Source organism: Euphorbia lathyris, chromosome 2 (genome assembly GCF_963576675.1).
Source record: "Euphorbia lathyris chromosome 2, ddEupLath1.1, whole genome shotgun sequence".
NCBI classification, from domain to species: Eukaryota; Viridiplantae; Streptophyta; class Magnoliopsida; order Malpighiales; family Euphorbiaceae; genus Euphorbia; species Euphorbia lathyris.
In genome coordinates this window covers 44,557,599-44,572,482 of record NC_088911.1, presented here as the reverse complement: position 1 = coordinate 44,572,482, position 14,884 = coordinate 44,557,599, and the positions used below count along the sequence as shown (strand labels likewise).

At 40.4% G+C, this 14,884-nt stretch overlaps 1 long non-coding RNA gene across 1 annotated transcript; it reads right to left on the bottom strand.

The window, feature by feature from the left end:
* Positions 1-3,044: 3,044 nt before the first annotated feature.
* LOC136217990 (uncharacterized) lies at positions 3,045-4,289 on the bottom strand. Its single transcript, XR_010683610.1, has 2 exons — positions 3,808-4,289; positions 3,045-3,436 (listed from the first exon to the last, which is right to left on the bottom strand). It is a non-coding gene; the product is annotated as an uncharacterized lncRNA (long non-coding RNA).
* Between the last annotated feature and the right edge of the window lie 10,595 nt (positions 4,290-14,884).

Here is a 14,884-nt window from a genome sequence, read left to right as displayed (position 1 = left end):
GAGAGACCATCCCCGAAGGACTGATATTAGGATGATAAATCCTAGTTCTAAAGCAAAACTGCGAATAAGAATAATTTCATGAGTGTATGTGCATATATATGTAATATTACAATGTATTATTAAGTTTGTGTTCTTATAACTAGAGGTGTGAATGAGAAATGGAGAGAGAAACGGATATCAATTTTGTATACACCTCCTTCATACAGGGTGTATTGAGGGCTCTTTATCATGAAAGACCATTTTAGTTAGTCTCCATTCACAAGACCTGCATAGCAGCAAGCATGAATTAGCAGAAATAGAAAAGGAAGAACAATGCACAACTTCTGGGTGAGTAAGATACCTAAAATATTAAGAAGCCACCTGGGTGACTCATTCTAGAGTTGGGCCAACTCCAACTCAACGCAATTATGGAGGCGCCGAATATCAGACATCATTGTGTATGCTTAGGGTATGTATACTGGTTTATGGACTTTTAGAATGTTGTAAAAGCTGTATATTTACACTATGGGTGGGTAAGTGAAAGGTCTAGGAAGGGGAATGGGTTTATGGTTATTGAAGATCATCTGTACGTAATGAAATGCTTTTAGTTTTGCAGAGATATCAAGACTTGGGATATAGGCCTAATAATGACTTTAAGATATGCAGGTACATCAAGATCGATTTTGTGTCCCATTGGATATGTATTGCTTATTTTTTTGATATTACATTCAGAAATTGATGAGTAGTGATGAAATCTTGATCGGAGTCCTTCCATATGAGGCGCCGTTGGGATCGGCGGGGGACACTCTGATGCTAAAGTCAGTAACTTGTATGAGAATAAACTGTAAGCACGAAGTAGGGTTTTGGAAAGTGTGTACCTCAATAGCTTGTGGTGCAAGCTATTTATACTCGTGTTAATGCCTCATTAATGGCGGTTACTGATCTTATTCAAGTATGACCGTTAGTTTATTAATGAGTTATTAGTTGGCTTTATTGGGAAACGGCTCTGCCGTTCTGTGGGCGTATCGAGGTGAGATGGCGGGTCTCCCAAGTGTTTGACTATCAATGGTGTGTTGAGGAATCTATCTGATTCGCCACCTAAGGCATTGCTTCATACGCCATAGCCTTGGCGATTCCCTTTATCCGCGGTCGTTTGGTTAATTACCCTTTTAGTCCTGTAACCGGATGTTATCAGAAATTTATTTGTACAAATATAAACAGATTATGGGCATTGGTCTCCAATTAATTTAAAATCATTGATATACATAATTTCATGTTCATTTGAGGGTGTTTCATTATTTAGGTAAAAATCAAAAATTCATTCAACATTTAATTAAAAAAATTTCATCTAAACAACAATAGGAAGACACAAAAATAATCGAATATGTCGTCTCAAAATAAATCCATTGACATAATTGATTAAGACCTATGTCATCTGAAACAAGCTACAACGATAAAATAAATTATCATACAAATTGTCATTGCAAATACTAATATGCCAATTTTCCATATATCTCCATGACATTTTTAATTATTATGATGTCATGCAATGACCCTATAAGTGACAGTAATAATAAATAAGTTGTCATCATAACATGCGTAATATGACAGCCTAGAAATAGGCTTATGTCATGTGACGTGCCTTCACATGACAGAACCCAACCGTCATCTGAACCCAACCGTGATAGTTTTATTTATTACGGGACGACGGTTTTGAACCGTCGTTTAAAGTGCTTTTCGGTGTAGTATCGTGTTTCTGGTGTGGACCAGAGCTCAAAAGCAAAACTTTAATTTTAAGGCTCTGATACTAAATTAATAATGACCCGAGATGTTTTGAGAGAAAGAGTTTGAAGGTTTTGTGCAAAGACAGGGTTTTAACCTAAAAGCATGCATCAAAGGCTCCTCATGTTAAACTTGAAAGGATTAACGAAATCCTTAAAAATACAAAATAATAGCAATTTTTCAAACAAACGTTGAACCTTCAAAGTTAAGTTTTAATTGATAATAAGATATATTGTCCTTACAAGGCTCAAACATATAGGGTTCGTCCAAAACCCTTAACAACATAGAAAGGACCAAAATAGACTAGCAATGACAAAACTATTTAGAAGAAAATATGAATACTATATGGTGAACTAAACAGTGAAATGACCAAAATACCCAACAATTTCCGTGGGAAGTTATCTGCTCAATCTGGATCTCTATCCTAGTGAAACACTCAACTCCTCTTCGTTATCCGGATCTTCAACGTTCATAGGTTTGGACCGACCTTTAATACTCATTCGTTGATCATTTGGTATAAGTTTTATTCGGATTTCCTTCCATCTGGTTCGTTGTAACTCCTCTAATTTTGACCAAATCCCTTCACATGGGAAATGTCCCCATCAGCCTAAAAAATCTGCCCCCTAACCTCTCTTAATCCCATTAGATGTGACAATTGCTTCTTAACCTTATAACCACAAGAATCTGCAATAGCACGTGTCTTAAGAGTACTATAAGCTTATATATATGGTAAAGAAGAATTGCAATAGATTATGAATAGTTGGTCTATGTAATTACAAATAAAGACATTTACCTATATTATTGGTCAACAACATTCCACTTCTCATATCTTATCTTTTAATTATATAAAAAAAAATTGAAAGAAAATGAAAAGAAAAGAAAAAGAGAAAAGGTTGGAATCAAGAATATAGAATTAGGGTGGAGACTTTATTCTTGCTGATCAAACTCTCTATTGCTGAATCTTGGTTACTTGGAGATTCTTTATACTATTCATATAGAATATGCTAATCTTCTATTGGCCAATAATTTTCCAGCTTTAAACAATTAGACAGCACTAATATGGAAAGCACTTTACATTAATTTCCAGAAAAAATGTGTTAGTGCCTAACTTTTTTAATTCTAATTATCTTAGCATATATATTGTGAAATATTATAATTTATCTATCAATTTAATTAAATTTTTAAAAATGATTCATTGACAAACGGTTCAAATTATGAAAACTCATTTACTATGATAAGATAAACTGTACACACTTCAAAACCATAGAAAATTCCAGTAACCAAGTATATCAAAGATATTAATAAAAATAATTCTTTGAATCTTATCTATCAATTATAAATTCTTCCTCTTAATTTGGGAAGATATACAAACTATACAAATCAAACAAAAATATACTTTTTCACTTCCTAATATCTCTTAATTCGTACCCTTGTCTAATCTAGGGAAACCCCAAATTTTTGAAATGAATACAAATCTTGAAAACATTTTTGATCTCTTATTTTTCTTATTACATAATTAAAGTGGCTAAACCAAGATTAATCTTAGGCTGTGTGTGGCAGAGCCCTCCCCTCTCGGCCTCTAGAGAGCAATCTTGCAGTTAGAAACCACGATGAGCCGCCTAAACCCGCAATATTTGGCAAAGATCACACAGTTGAAAATCGCAAATAATTCCGCCTGCACCACTGACCAGCAATCATAACTTGCCTCTTTTCATCTTGAACAATATACTGGTGTTTACTTGGTAACTAACTAAATAAATTTGATTAGTTGCTGTCAAATTTAAAAATCTCGGATCTAATAAATTTAGATTTTAATGATATTGACTAAATTAATTTGGTTACTCAATGAACCACAAAACACCACTATGAATTCTGTTGAGATCCGAAACTTCTTTTATGAGTTTGAATTTCCTAAACTGTAAACGCTTGGATATGAAAGTTAGAAAAAGTTGTTGAGTTTAAATCCTAGTTTATAAAATATATTTTAATTGAGAGATCAACTTCTTAATTAAAAAAATAGAAATAAATGAAAAGGAGCATACATACCCAATCATTGCATAGAAATAAAAGAATCTCTGGTGTCTGTGTTTATCCCTCTGGATCATCATCTGAAACATGATTGCTGCTTGCTTGCCATACATATAATCATAGCGACCTATAAATTATAAAAAAAAAATGAAAGAAACAAATATATGAAGGAAAAATCATGAATTAAATATATAAAAAACTAAAAACAATTGCGGATCTAGAAATTTCCAAGATCTAGATCCAGCAGTGGGCAGAAGTAGAAGAAGAAGAGAAGGTAACGACAGAAGCACAGAGAGCACAAAGGATGAGATGGATATTATTTTTCCAAATCTATCATCTGTGCTCTCTATCTTCTGTCAACAGCATCACATAATTTCTCCTCTATCTATCCCCTACTCCTAAAAACGAACTTTCTTAAAAAGGAAAGGCAACACTATTAATATTGTTTCTGTTGCAGACTAGATATGGGGGGAGGGGGGAGGAAAGAGAGAGATATTGAAGGTGTGTGTGACCTATAAAATACCCCCTGCACCCTCTATTTATAGGAACTAAACACCCCCCATATATCTCATCAATTAATTATACCTTTTTTTTTTTTTCTTTTGAGATAATTTGGTGTAACCGCTATTAAAATTAAAATTGAAATAATAAGCCTATCTAAAGAAAAAGGACAGTTTTTGTAACCTCCTAACAACCCTAAAAAAAAGTACTTCACGTTAATAATCATGCATTTTTTTATATACTGCACCATCTACATTTCCTCATTCATAAAATATTCTCAACAAACTTACGGATAACAGTATTATCCTGCTTAAAATATTTAATGCAAAAATAAAGGAGGTAAATGACTCTTTTTCTTTTAAAGAATACATTATAAAATTTTTGAATTTTTTCAAAATTCTGTCTGGAGTTCTAATTATCAAAAATTAATAAAATAACAAGTTTACTCATCTAACAAGTTATTTTAGTGTCTCAAAATGTTTGTTAAATTCTAGACAAAAGGACTAAGTATATAGTTAAATTTTAAAAAGTCAAGAACTCTATAATTCATGTATTTTGTAGAATAAAATTGTCTAGTGTAATATAGCAACTCATGTACTAATTTAATAAATTATTTATGTTATTATTAAGATTCTGTTGCTATTTTTAATAGATTATGATATTTACATTATTTCAACGTTATAATTTATTTCAAAATAAACTCATGAAAAATATACAAACTAAGCAGTAAATAAGCAAGAACGAAGATACTTATTCAGGAAAATTTACAAAGGGTTAATATGTGCATATATGATGTAAATTGAAATCGACTGAAGGTTTTAATCATAAACCAACAAAGAATCCGATCTTCTCAAGCTAAACTTGAAGGTTGAGTTAACCCAATGGATATGAAATCCAAGCTCTCAATGGAGGCTATAGTTTTAATTCATCAAAAGTTGAGAACATTACAAAAATGAGAGCTTAAATACTCTCTAACATTACAAGGGAAAATACCAAAAGCCTATGAATAGGGTTTTGGCTAACACATGGTCATAAGGGTAGAATAGGAAAGTGGTAGTTTAGTAATTAGGGGGCCAATGGCAAAACAATAAATAGAGTGTAACAGAAAATGGTCCCCTCAAGGTGAGAACTTGGAGGGGAAGTATTCTCCAGGACAAACACGCCCCGCGCCTACGTGCTACGCCCCCGCATAGATGTGTTCCTGAACTTGAAGACGCTTGCTCGAATTCATTACGCGAGGCGCCCAGCAGATTACGCCCCGCGTCATAGGGCTCCTGATCTTGATGGCTCCGCGGAATGGGATCTACGCGTGGCGCCCAAGGGGTGCGCCCCGCGTGTTGGACGTCCTGGACAATTTCTTGCTTGATGTGGCTATCTACGCCCCGCGTGGTAAGGGAGGCACCTTGCGTCTCCGAATGGTGTGGCTTTTCTCCAAAGGCAACCGTTCCCACGCCTGGCGCTCGGGTAGACACGCCCCGCGTGCTCTCTATTTTGGCTTGCTCTTCGCTCTCCTTGAGTGGGTTCTCTCGAGTGGCTCCTCGTTGCGCCGGACTCGGGTCTAGGGATAAGATGCCCTCATCATTCTCCCCTTCTTTGAAAGAGTCGGGCTCCATCTCGGTGACTTTGGTTGGCAACGATCCCTCCAGCTTCCACAAGCTCAAGTCCTGCACATTAAAAGAATAAGACATTTTCCCAAGCCAATTGGGAAGGGTTAGTTGGTAAGCGTTGGCACTGATTTTCTTTGTGATCCGGTAAGGACCATATTTTCTCGGCCTCAACTTGCTACTCGGGGCATGACTAAGCCGCTCTTTTCCCAAGTACACCATCACCTCATCCCCAACCTCAAATTGCACATCTCTTCGGTGCTCATCGACCTTGGCCTTATTCTTAATGTTTTTCTCCTCGATGCTATGCCGAACTTCTTGCTGCATTTGGTGGTAGTCATAGGCCAAATTCTGAGCCGCTACGCTCTTCTTCTCCCCTTTCAGAATTTCCCCCAAATCAAGTGAATGGTTCGGAGCTTTGGTGTACACAACATCGAAGGGGGACTTCCCGGTGGTTGAACTCACGGCGGAGTTGTAGGCGAACTCGGCTTAGGCAAGCACATAATACCACATCTTGGGTTTGTCCCGGCACTTGCTTCTGAATAAGTTACCCAACGTCCGATTGACCGCCTCAGTTTGCCCATCCGTTTGTGGATGAGCCGTGGTACTAAACTTCAACGTGGTACCGAGAATCGCCCAAAGAGTCCGCCAAAAGTGGCTAAGGAACTTGGTGTCCCGATCCGACACTATACTCTTAGGGACCCCATGCAATCTCACAACTTCTCGAAAGAACAACTTGGCGATGGCGGTGGCATCATTCGTCTTCCTACACGGGATAAAGTGTGCCATCTTCGAGAATCTGTCCACCACCACAAATACGGAGTCCATACCCCGTTGAGTCTTCGGCAGCCCCAATACAAAATCCATGGAGAGGTCTTCCCAAATGGTCTCCGGGACCGGTAGGTGCATACGTAGCCCGGCATTAGTAGTATGCCCCTTGGATGTTTGGCACCCCTCACATCGCTCCACGATGTAGGCTACGTCCCTCCTTAGTTTAGGCCAATAGTAGCGGGAGCTAACCGCCTCAAAAGTCTTGTCTCTCCCAAAGTGTCCCCCCAACACCCCTCCATGTAGCTCTCGGATCACTCTTTCCCGGATGGATGTGTTCGGAAGGCACAATTGGCTGCCCCTCATGAGGAACCCGTCCACAAGCTGATATCCACTCTCCTCAGTACCTCTTCTACATTTATCCCACTCAAGCCCAAAGTCCGGGTCTTCCTCGTATTCCCCTTTAATGTGCTCAAAATCCACTAACTCCAAGGCCACTATTTTCAAGAGGGCTACCCGTCGGCTCAAGGCATCCGCAACCTTATTCTGTTGACCCGCTTTGTGAAGAAGTCGATAAGGAAACTTATCCACGAAAGCGGACCACCTAGCATGCATGGAGCTCCGGAGTTGTTTTTGACTTTCCAAGTACTTGAGGGCTTGGTGGTCGGTATACAACATAAATTCCTTCCCGATGAGGTAGTGCTCCCATGTCTTGAGAGCCCGCACTACCGCATAGAACTCCTTGTCATACGTGGCCCACTTCTGTCTAGAATCACACAACTTCTCACTGAAGTACGCTATAGGCCTCCGCTCTTGCATTAGCACTCCCCCTACTCCGACTTCACTCACATCACACTCAACCTCGAAGAGCTTCTCAAAATCTGGAAACGCTAAAACCGGAGCGGTACTTAGCTTTTCCTTAATCAAGGCGAAACTACTCTCTTGCTCATCCCCCCACTTGAAGCCTCTACCCTTCTTCAAACACTCGGTCATAGGGGCCACGATCGCGCTGAAATTCCGGATGAACCGCCTATAGAATGTAGCCAACCCATGGAAACTCCTAATATCCCCAACTATCTTCGGGGCCGGCCACTCCCGGATAGCTCTCACTTTCTCTTCATCCACTCAGATGCCACTCCCACTGACCACATATCCGAGAAACACCAAGCTCTCCATCACGAAGTCACACTTCTTAGTGTTGGCAAAGAGTTGGTTCTCCCGGAGCAAAACTAACACGGCCCTCAAGTGCTCCACATGCTCTTTTATCGTCTTACTATGGATGAGAATATCATCAAAGTAGACCACCACGAACTTCCCAATCACCAGACGTAGTACTTGGTTCATCAACCTCATGAAGGTGCTCGGTGCATTGGTCATCCCGAACGGCATCACTAGCCACTCGTATAGTCCGTCACGCGTCTTAAACGCCGTCTTCCACTCATCCCCCGCCTTGATCCGGATTTGGTGGTATCCGCTCCTCAAGTCTATCTTCGAAAAGACCTTGGAACCACCCAATTAATCAAGCATATCATCAAGTCGGGGAATCGGGAACTTGTACCGGATAGTAATCTTGTTGATGGCTCGGCTATCCACACATATCCTCCACGACCCGTCCTTCTTGGGCGTCAACAAAGCCGGCACCGCACACGGACTCATACTCTCTCTAACATAGCCCATCCTTATCAACTCGTCCACCTTCTCCTTTATCACTTCACTCTCCTTAGGACTCATCCAGTAGTGAGGGAGACTAGGCAAGCTAGCTCCCTGATAGGGGTCAAAAACCCCTATCTTTGGATACGGTTTTAGGACGGTTTTTAGTGCTATTTCATGAATAAGCGAGCAATTCTCGCATTTATATGCCTTTGTGTGAGTTAGTTAGGAATTGGAAATGTTTTATTAACTTTTTGTTGTTTAGGCTCGTTTTCTGATCATTTTAGGCAAATAAGGCCAAAATGGCATGTATGTTATAATTTCGTTATCTTTTATAGCTAATTGATCCGCCGAAAGTCGCACCAAACGGAGCGTTTGCGCAAAATAAGCGATTGGCGGGTCAATTTAGCCTCGCGACTAATGTTATTTGGAGTTTTCGTGCATACGCAGGGGAAATTCGGGCGAAAATTACATCGTGGAACATCGAGCAACCGTGCGGAAGCGTGCAGGGCAAAACGGCTCGTCGAACTGGCCTTTTTAGGCCAGCTCGCCGAGCAGCGCGCCCTGTTCGACGAGCTGACCTACGGGAATTGGTCAAAAAATTCAGTTTTGACCCCACGACTCCACGACCGGTCCCACGACTTCCCGCCTGCACAAGGACACGAAATAGGTCAAAAAGAGGGCCCGAGCTACAACTATAAATAGAACTTTTCCATTGTAAATTAGACATCTTTCATTATTGTAATTTACTTTAGCTTTCCCCTTGAAGTTCCTCTCCATCTCCTCCATCTTCTTCAACCTCCATTGAAGCTCCTTCAAAGCTATTCTCCGAGGAATATTCAAGGTCCGTCCTTAAGACCTAGGAAGTCGGCTGCAGAGTAGACAGGTTCCCTGAAAGGGATTTTCGTATCTCCTTTTATCTTTCCTTGTTTGTAATCTTTGATACAGTCTATGAATCCTAGGCTAATTGTATCCTGTGACATTGTTCTTCGCCTTTAATAATATTTTAGCTCTTGTTTTGTTCTATGATTATTTGTTTAATCTTTGTCTTACGCTTTATTCAATTGGTTTAACTCATTCAAAAGCCCCAAAATCTAGTAGGCACATATTGCGAGCTGAATCTGACCTAGTCAGAGCCTAGGAGATTGACGACCTCTTAGTTGATTAAGCCCAAATTGCTGAGCCTTAGACCTAGTTTCGGCCTTACAAGGGAATCACGCACTAGGAACTTCAGGAGGGTAAGTAGGGTTAATCGCCTTGAATACAAGTGACTTAGATTAGGTTTTTAATCAATAGACCTAATAACCTAACTTCATTATTATCGCTCATACCATGTTCCTTCGGGTAATTGCATTAGTGAAAGATCACCTAGGAGTAGTATAACTTAATTAGGAGTAGTTTAACTTAATTAGGCGTAGAATAACTTAGCTAGGAGTAGCGTAATTCAACCTAGGAGTAGATTAACTTAAACAAACAAACTCAAAACCCACAAAGCCTAGATAACACCTGAGACCAAGTAGCTCGATACTTGTGGTAAATAAGTCATGTGGATTCGATACCTGGACTTTCCAGATTTATTACTTGATAACGACGGGGTACACTTATCCCTTAGTGAGTCTTCTCTGAAGGCGCATTAACTTTTTGGTGCCGTTGCCGGGGAAAGTAGATTAAATCTATAAATACCCGACAACCGCCAATAATCAAGTTTTTGGCGCCGTTGCTGGGGAAAGTACATTAAATCTATAAATACCCGACAACCGCCAATAATCAAGTTTTTGGCGCCGTTGCTAGGGAAAGTAGATTAAATCTATAAATACCCGACAACCGCCAATAATCAAGTTTTTGGCGCCGTTGCCGGGGATTTATTTCTTCTGCAATATCGAACCAAAGGTCGATTTGTTAGTTTAGGCATTCATTGTAAATATCCTTTGTCTATATCATCTATACTTGTTTATATCATTTATACTTGTTTATATTCATACTTACATATACAAATACTTGTTGACATATTATTACTTCATTTCTGTAACATTACTTGTACTTATAAAATCGTTCTTCCAGCAATCATGGACAACAGAGCTCCAAAACCGTCCATGAACGATCTCAACATAAAAATGGATTTTCTTGTGGCTTCGCTCAGCCGTGATAGCCAAACAAGGACACCATTTTGCGTAAGATGTGGCCAGAATCACCCCGGTGAGGTATGCCACGTCAACTACTACGTACCTAGAGGTGAGAATGTAAGTTACTTGGGTAATCGTCAAAGGTATAATTCTGAACCCCCAACTTACAACTTTTACGATCAGGAGCATACACGATATCCACTGGCGCCATACGTGGCACCCATGGATACCCTTCCATATCCCCCTTCTAATTCTGATTTTTATGGCAGGCAAACAGAGCATTCAGAAGGAATAATGACCCTCTTAAGAGAGATATCCGTCCGACTAGCAGCCAACGAGGAGGCATGTAGGACCCTGAGCAACCAACTCGCCACAATCAGACAGGAAGAAAGGGAATGCCAAGAGGCTTTCCTCTCACGAGAGGAAACGGTTCAAGCCATCGCCCTAAGGAGCGGCAAGGAAGTGGACACACTCGTGGCACCTCAATCACAAACACAACCACCACCACAGGTAAGTAGGGAACCGGAAGTGGTAAGCAACCCCGGTCCCATATCTGAAACTTCAGCTCCTGAAGTAGCTGTAGAAAAAGTAGTTAGGCCTTATGCACCAAAACTGCCATTCCCTCAGAAACAGAAAAAGGCTAACTTAGATAAGAAATTTGCTCGGTTTTCAGAAATCCTTAGTAAATTAGAAATCAATATTCCATTAATGGAGGCACTAGAGGAAATGCCAAACTATGCAAAATTTCTTAAAGACATGTTGTCGAAAAAGAAAAAGTTTGGGGAAAATGAGATAGTGGCTCTAACAGAACAATGCTCGGCCATAATCACTCATAAATTGCCCCCCAAGCTTAAAGATCAAGGGAGCTTTACCATCCCGTGTAGGATAGGCAACATGCACATAGATAGGGCATTATGTGATTTAGGAGCAAGTATTAATCTTATGCCTTTATCAATTTTCAGGAAATTGGGACTCGGAGAGCCTAAACCAACAAACATGACACTACAGCTAGCGGACAGGTCAATCGCACGGCCTAGAGGCATAGTTGAAGATGTATTGGTGAAGGTGGACAAATTGATCTTCCCGGTCGATTTTGTGGTCCTCGACATGGAAGAAGATGACTCCGTGCCCATTCTTCTCGGGAGACCGTTCCTTGCAACCGGTAGGACATTAATAGACGTCCATGGAGGTAAATTGGTCCTAAGGGTGCAGGATGAAGAGGTAACATTTAACGTTTACGAGTCTATGAAATTTCCTCAAGAGCGTTCCAAAAGTTGTAATTTTGTGGATGCACTAATAGATGAATGTATTGAGGAAGTTGACCTTAACATAAGAAATGCCTCTTTAGAACTCGGTCTAGGTGGTGAGGAATGTGAAAACTCGAATGAACCATTTGAAGACCTCCCACCTGAAAAATGTTATTGGGTCAAGGGTCGAAAAGAGGACCTTGATCGTGAGATCAAACCTAAACCCAAAACCTCACTAGAGGAGCCTCCAGAATTGGAGCTTAAGCCCTTGCCCAACAATCTGAAATATGTTTTTCTTCAACCTCCCACAGATTTACCCATTATTATTTCTTCTTTGTTAACAGTTGAACAGGAAGAAAGATTGGTGGAGGTGCTGAAGCAGCATAAAGGGGCCTTTGGATGGTCAATCCACGACATCAAAGGCATCGACCCCAAAATCTGCACGCATAGGATTTTCCTTGAGGAAGAGATTAATCCATCTGCCCAACCTCAACGACGGCTCAACCCTAACATGAAAGAGGTGGTAAAAGCCGAGGTTATAAAACTCCTCGACGCAGGTATCATCTTTCCAATTTATGATAGCCAATGGGTAAGCCCGGTTCAATGCGTGCCCAAAAAAGGGGGAACAACGGTAATGGAAAATGAAAAAGGGGAATTAATCCCAACTAGAAAGGTCACGGGTTGGCGTGTATGCATAGATTATAGGAAATTAAACGAGGCCACCCGTAAAGACCACTTTCCCTTACCATTTATTGATCAAATGTTGGAACGGTTGGCAGGGCACGAATTTTTCTGTACTTTAGATGGGCTATCCGGTTATATGCAAAATCCTGTGGACCCTTTGGACCAAGAGAAAACCACATTCACTTGTCCCTATGGAACTTTCGCATATAGGCGGATGCCTTTTGGATTATGTAATGCCCCTGCCACATTCCAAAGCTGTATGATGGCTATGTTTTCTGACATGGTCGAAGAGTTCCTAGAAATTTTCATGGATGATTTTAATGTTGTAGGACCTACTTTTGATCAATGTCTTGAAAACCTGGACCGAGTCTTAGAACGTTGTGAAGACAAGAACTTGGCACTTAATTGGGAAAAGTGCCAGTTTATGGTCCAAAACTGCATAATGTTAGGACACAAGGTATCGGGAAAGGGGATCGAGGTCGATCCGGCAAAAATTGAGGTGATTGAAAAACTGCCTCCTCCTACCAGTGTAAAATTGGTTAGGAGCTTTCTAGGACATGCGGGGTTTTATAGAAGGTTCATAAAGGATTTTTCAAAAATCACTAAACCCCTCACTCAATTATTACTGAAAGATGCTGATTTTAATTTCAATGAAGAATGTATGTCTGCATTTAAATTATTGAAAAAGAAATTAATCGAAGCACCTATTATGGTAAGCCCGGATTGGTCCCTTCCCTTTGAATTGATGTGCGATGCCAGCGATTTAGCTGTAGGAGCCTATCTTGGACAGAGGGTAGATAAACTTTTTCGCCCAATCTTTTATGCTAGTAAAACCTTAAATGATGTACAGCAGAATTATTCAATAACTGAAAAGGAATTGCTAGCCGTGGTTTTTGCCTTTGACAAATTTAGATCTTATTTGGTGCTATCTAAAGTAATTGTTTTTACTGACCATGCATCTTTAAGATATTTGATGAGCAAGCAAGATGCAAAACCTAGGCTGATCCATTGGATCTTACTACTCCAAGAATTTGACATCGAGATCAGAGACAAGAAAGGGGTGGAAAACGTGATAGCAGACCACCTATCTAGGTTAGAGTCAGATCAGCAAGCCTTAGAACATGAGACAATCAAGGAGGTATTCCCGGATGAAACATTATATTCGGTACGATCTCTCCCCTGGTTTGCAGATATCGCGAACTACAAAGTCGGTAACATTCTTCCCCCTGATTTAGATGCAAGCAAAAAACGTAAGTTTATGTTTGAGAACAAACAATATTTTTGGGAATAACCATATTTGTTTCGATCTGCACTGATGGCATAATTAGGAGATGTATACTTGAAGAGGAGGTAGATTCAGTGATTAATATGTGTCATTCTAGGGAACCAGGTGGCCACTTCGGGCCAGATAGGACAGTGGCAAAAATCCTCCAAAGTGGGTTTTGGTGGCCACAAATGCATAATGATGTTAATAACTATATTAAATACTGTGATGCATGTCAGAGAGTAGGGAATATCTCTAGGAGGAATGAGATGCTTCAACATGGCATACTCGTGTGTGGGCTATTTGATGTTTGGGGCATAGATTTTATGGGACCCTTCCCCATGTCACACAACAACCAATACATTCTTGTGGCGGTTGACTATGTTTCCAAATGGGTAGAAGCATAAGCTCTACCCACAAATGATGCTCGAATGGTGATGAAATTTCTGAAAAAGAATATTTTTACCAGATTCGGCACCCCCGGACCATTATCAGCGATGGGGGGTCCCATTTCTGCAATAGACAATTTGACATGTTGCTCCAAAAGTATGGCGTAGCTCATAGGGTTGCAACACCCTACCACCCTCAGACGAGTGGTCAGGTAGAAGTGTCAAATAGAGAGCTGAAACATATTCTTGAGAAAACAGTAGGGAATGCTAGAAAAGACCGGAGCCTTAAGCTGGATGATGCCCTTTGGGCATATCGGACAGCTTTTAAGACTCCCATAGGAATGTCCCCCTATCGTTTAGTTTTCGGTAAATCTTGTCACCTACCTGTTGAATTAGAACATAAGGCATACTGGGCATTGAAATATCTAAATTTTGACCCTAAGCTTTCAGGTGAACTACGGTTAACTCAGCTGCACAAACTGGATGAGCTCCGGTACAATTCCTACGAGAACGCCAAGCTATACAAAGAGCGGACCAAAAGGGTGCATGATAGGAAAGTACAAAAGAAAACCTTTCAAATAGGCGATCAAGTACTTTTATACAACTCCCGATTGAGATTCTTCCCTGGCAAACTCAAAAGTAGATGGTATGGGCCATTCTCAGTCATCAACGCGCACCCCTCCGGAATGTTTGAAATCGAGGGGAAGGATGGGATCACCCAGAAAGTAAACGGGCACCGTCTTAAGATTTATCTTGGCAAAGATAATTCGGACGTGCAAGTTCTGCGCCTGCAGACAATTACATACCCCCCGGCCGATCAGTAAGTTGTCTTCTCCACCCTAACTTTTTACACTTGTTCTTTATG